Source organism: Danio rerio, chromosome 3, assembly GCF_052040795.2.
Source record: "Danio rerio strain M-AB ecotype USA chromosome 3, GRCz13ab, whole genome shotgun sequence".
NCBI lineage: Eukaryota > Metazoa > Chordata > Actinopteri > Cypriniformes > Danionidae > Danio > Danio rerio.
Genome location: NC_141023.1, coordinates 20848421 through 20854659, shown reverse-complemented (window position 1 = coordinate 20854659; position 6239 = coordinate 20848421).

The window sequence follows — 6239 nt, the reverse complement described above, 5'->3', positions numbered from 1 at the left end:
TGTGTGTTTGTTTTTATTTTGGTTTTAGAGTCTTCTCAGATCACCCAAAAATGAAGATTCTGTCGTCATTTACACATCCTCAGGTTGTTTGGACACAGAGGAATATTTGATATTTTTATTCCTGTGTTTAACAAAAAAAAATCATTTTTAACAGAGCTGGAACAACCTGAGGGTGAGTAAATTAAGACAGAATTTAAAATTGCTTTGAAATTTTACAGCACCAAACTGTTAAATTACAGTAATCCGGGAAATAACTGTAACTTTACAGTTAAATCAGTTATTTAAACTGCAACCTACTGCTAAATCACAGTAATCGGTTTGCAAATTCACAGTAAAATATAGTTAATTCTACAAGATAATACTGTGAAATCACAGTAACAGACTTTATTATCTACTGTAAAGTTACAATATATGATTGTAATTTCACAATAATTTAATGTGGCAAAACCACAGTAAATTACTGTGAACTACCTCACAATAATTTACTGTGAATTTACATACAGTAATTTACTGTGAAAGTAATGCAATTATTAGCCAGTAATTTACTGTGAATTTAAGGTCAAATTTTTTACAGTGTAAGGTTTTGTTTTGTGAGTCAGGGCAATTTCAGTTCTATTTTGGCAGATAGCCGTGCCTGGTACACTATTGGAAAACACTCAACTTAAAGAAGAGTCAGTGCATGTGCCCTGTGTTGATTATTCATTATATGACTTGCGTTCGTGCTCATTTTTTACTTTATAATCTAATGTACATACTATTTCCATGTTTAAATGTTCTTCAACCAAACATGTTAGTATGTGAAATGATTAAAGATTTATTTTAAAAACTGCAATTTTTGATTTGACATGCTGAAACTCTTTTTTAAATAGTTAAAAAAGTTCCATTTGGCATTAAAGGTCCCATGAATAACTTTCAAATGTGAATTTTGTTTTTGGATGCATGACAAAGTCTGAACTAAAGCATACATTTCTCCAACATATCATTTTTCTGAAGTCAGAGCCCAAGAAGAACCATTGTAGATAAATAGTTTTAAACTCTTGTTTAAAGTAACTACTGTAAATGATACCCGTTTCACTCAATATGGACTAAAATACTCCAAAATGTATCATAGCAACAGGCCTGAAAAACAGATATTGAACTTTCCACAGCATGCCAAAGCTGCAAAACATGCCCACTGCCTACTGGCACAATTGATGATTTTTTTAGCCATTCATCATTCTAGAAAGGAATTGACTTGTAATATTTGACATTTTTCAGCTACTTTTGTGATAGAAAAAGGTCAGCATCCCCAAATAAATATATACTACGGTATAATGTCTATAAATAAAATAATAATAATTATTATTATTATTATTATATTATTATTATTATTATTATAATTCATAATATTTAATAATCATAAAAATGTTAATTACAAATCTTTTTATTCAGAATATTGCAGATCTTTTTAAAAGCTTTTTTATTTAGTTTTGAAATGTTACATTTGTAGGTTATTTGGAGCTTCTTTAGACCTAGAGCTTTTTGGTGCATTGTCTTCTATTATATATATATATATATATATATATATATATATATATATATATATATATATATATATATATATATATATATATATATATATATATATATATATCAGTTTTCAATACGATATAGCTTGTACATTTAAAAAAAATCTATGGCAAGAATTATACTAAATTATTTGGAAGTGTTTTTATTATTATTTTAACACCAATAAACTCCTAATTTGCTGCTTATTGTTAATTATATGTTATTAATAATTACTATATTAAGGTAGTATTAGGGTTTAGTTATTAGGTAGAAGTAGAGCTATAACTAGACATAGAAGAAGATCATGCAAATGTGTAAAGTGTCGGGGTACAATGGAGTTAAAGATCCAAATGCAGTTAATTGAAAGAGTTGTCAGGCTGGCAACTCAGGGACAGTCAGGAGCATGCAGTTAAACCAAAAGCTAGGGATGGCTGACGTGAAACTGACGTTTTGACACAGTGTAGAGATCCCAAAGTGCAAGTGTTTTGAAACTCTGCACAGAAGCATGATCTGAAACAGCCAGATCGCAGGACTAAGTTGATTCGAAACACCAAAGTCACATAACGTGTTTAAAGTGATTCAAAACATCGGCCGATTAAAATAAGCTTTTTAAGAGCTGGAGAATCTGCATTTGTCTGACAGGGCAGAAAAAAAACTCTTTTTATGTCTTTTGTTGCCTAGTGCAGTGGTTCTCAAAGTGGGGGCCGGGACCCCCCGAGGGGTCGCGGGACAATGAAGGGGGGGGTCACCTGGTGATTTCCAAAAATCTATTTATTTTTCATAAACCATAAGAATTACCATATTTTATTCATAACCTACTAAAAAAGAAAAATATAGTTGTTTATAGCTACTATGTACTACTGTAAATAGTTACTTTAGTAGCTTTTAGTTACTATTTCTATTGGATTGCACCCCTAGGGGTGATTACATTACATTAAAGACACAGCAATAGCGTCAGATGCGGCAGATTGATTTTATAACACCAGGTTAAACTTTCTAGCCTATTTACAGCACTGACAGACTTTACAAAAAATTCAACGAAGAATTGTTTATTAGTGGTTTATTGGTGTGCGCGCCATTGCATGCGAGATTTCTGGATTTATAACCACCTCAGAAGATATTGGGGGTCGCGAGTCACTGACATTGTTATTTTGGGGCTCATGGGCAGAAAAGTTTGGGAATCCCTGGCCTAGTGGACCGTGTGTGTACACAGTAACCATGCTGCAAAAGTCTCAAGTTTGAATACCGACTTGCACAAATACTCAGAAAATGTGACTTGGTGTATTTTAATAATGTAAAAATTTTTATGACCAAAACAAGACATATTTGCTCACAAAGTGTTTATTGAGATGTCAGATTAATGTTAAAACAAAACATACTACAAGAACAGAGCTTTAAAAACTGACGTCTATAGCCACATCTCCATGTATTCAAACCCATTATCCCTGCATGCTAGTCTGGAACTCTCAAACTTCACTAAATCATTTAAGCCTCAACTGTCCAACATGAGGTAAAATTCCTCAATTTGCTCAACTATTTCTTTGCTGAAGCTGTTCCAGAACAATATATAAAAATGATTACTATGTGTCTGTAGAGATAGGTTTGGAAACTTTTAGAAGCTTTGACACATTTACTTTGGCTGTTTCAGTGTTTCATGAAGCCTTGCTTTGCTCACCACAAACAAAAGCATAGTCAGAGTACAGGCGAATGACCGGGACAAGCGGCAAACAACATAAAACAATAAACAAAGCAAAGGTCAAAAACACGAAAGGCAAGAACAAGGAACAAGGCTTTATTTTGCTTACAAGATTGAGCAAAGATGTGTTTGTAAGTGAGGTGTGTTATATAGTCCTACTAATCAGTCATCACAAGCTTCATTTGTGTTTATAATCAGTGGTGATCTGGAACTGGTGTGTGTGTGTGTGTGTGTGTGTGTGTGTGTGTGTGTGTGTGTGTGTGTGTGTGTGTGTGTGTGTGTGTGTGTGTGTGTGCTTAACTGTTTCTTTGCTGACGCTGTTTCAAAACAATACATAAAAATTATCACTTGGTGTCACTGCAGAGAACTTCGACTCATTTGCTTCGGCTGTTTCAGTGTTTCATGAAGCCTCGCTTTGCCCACAACTACCAAAAGTTGGAACTGGTGTGTGTGTGTGTGTGTGTGTGTGTGTGTGTGTGTGTGTGTGTGCGTGTGTGTGTGTGTGTGTGTGTGTGTGTGTGTGTGTGTGTGTGCATGGTGGAATATGTAGTCTGGTTCAGTGGCAGATGTGATGTGTAGAGTGCTCCCTAGCATGTCTGATGGGCACTTAACATAGTGACTGTGACAAGATGCACTTATAAGTACTAATAAACATCCAATATCTTAATAAAAGTCAATAGTTTAGTGAGAATTGGTGGTTAAAGAGAAACAGAAAAATTATGTTGTTGTTTACTCACCATTTTTTTGTCACCTGTTTCAGTTTCTTTATTCTGTTTGAACAAAAAAAAGAAGATATTTTGAAAAATGCTGAAAAACTGTAACCATTGCCCTCCACGTTATTCGTTTTCCTACTATGGAAGTCAATGGTTACATGTTTCTGACATTTTTCAAAATACCTTCTATTGTGTTGAACAGAAGAAAGAAGGTCATAAAGGTTGGGAACCACTTGAGGGGGAGTAAATGGTGGGTAATTGTTTAATTTTGGGGTAATTTCTGCAAAATTGTTGCAAACAATTTATATGTGTTGAATTTAAACAAACAAATTAAACTTAGTAAAGCTTAATTTAATTTGTTTGTTTAAATTCAGCCCAAATAATATGTTTACAACCTCTTAACATAAAAAAATGTAGTAAATCCAATGGATCCACTTTAAATATTTTTTTTTCAGTGTACAGTATTCATTTAAACAAAAGTGTTATGCATGAGGGTTTGGGGAACCTGTCAGTAAACAACCATTAGTTAAGCATCTTATTTTATTTATTTATTAATTTTTGTTGGTTTGCTTGCAATGCGATTGTTGAAAATTTTAAAGCCTTTCATTATATGATCATAAGTGTGAAATAGTTCTGCCTATGGGCTTACAGCTGTCTGAGAGCAGAGCTGGCAGTACTCCCAGACCTCAGTCCTTTCGAGCGGTTATCATCCAGTAAACATCCAAACGACAAGAGGACAGGACTTGAATTTTATTTGCCCATGCAATGCGACTGTTTGGATGGAACCAACTGAATCTCTCACAATGTCAAACCAAACACCTTTTGTGTTGTTTGTTTCCTCCCATGTACAGGCTTTCTTGGAACTTACAAAGGGATATATAAATGAGTTATCACATAATGAACCCTGATAAGAGATGCTAGCAAATATTTCGCGTCTCCCTGCTATATCAGATTAGTGTCACACTGATTTTCATTAGGCTCAATTCAAAATGACACAAATGTTGCCATGGTATTCGAAATGTAAGCTTCACCCGGTGCATGGAAATGTGCTCTTTCAAGGGTGCTGGCAAAGAGAGAGCACTCTACACCTTCATGTGCGATATCGTTCACAGCCAAAACACATAAACGAGAGTGCGTAAAATAACTGACAAGTGTGTGAGAGTGGCCTGCCCACATTACTCCTCTACCCTGCCATTAATATCATCTTCATGCAATTCATGAATTATATCGCTGGAGGTTTAGCATATTTTTAACACGTCCTCACACAAATCTGATGCTGGCATCACTGGGTAAATGAGGGATTTGGAGCTACTGTCTAATTGCTAGACAGAGCAAGTGTTGCATGGTAATGTTGCCATCTAGTGAGAGAATGGTATAAAAAAGTGCAAGGAAAAGGAGCTGATGCTCAAAGACAAGACCGCTTCTTTCCCTTCTGAAGTCTACTTTTCACTTTGTATTTTACTTTCAGTCAATAACTTTACTTTCTTGTCTTTTCTAGCTACTGAAAGAGGAAATACTTCTGTGTGACCTTCAGTCTTACTTTTCTAGCTGCTATTTTATCATTGAATAAAGCTCAACACTTTGCATAGGGCTATCAAGGCCATATGACATGCTTGAGCTCTTAGCTAGACAATACTACCCTTGAAAAAGCTAAAAAGTGAAATAAAAAAAGCAGTGTGCTCAAATGATCACTGGCTTTTGACGATATGAATGACTTAAATGGGATCAATTATGCAAAAATCACTTTTATAAGAGATTTAAATACAGTTTTGTGGCAATTTTGTGTGAATATATCCAGCTTCTAATGGTAAAAATGAACTAATTCAGTTTTTTATAATCACACTTTAAAAAAACTGTCCGCAGAATAAAAATTGATTGATATTCTCCCTTTGTACATGTCATCAGAAGCTGAAAACTTCGCCCATTATAGTCTTGAAGTTACATAAAGATTCCCACTGCACCAGTCTTCATTCATTCATTCATTAATTCATTCATTTTCCTTCGGCTTAGTCTCTATTTCAGTGGTCGTCACAGCAGAATTATAACTAATATTCCAGCATATGTTTTTAAAGCAGCGGCAACTCAGTATTGGGAAACACCCATACACACTCATACACTATGGACAATTTAGTTTATTCAAATCACCAAAAGCAATTTGGACTGTGGGGGAAACCAGATCATCGGAAGGAAACCCACGTGAACACGGACAGATCATGTATTTAATTGTCATGAAATAATTAAAACTAATTTTCATAATTTTTGTATGTTTACGCATGAAACAT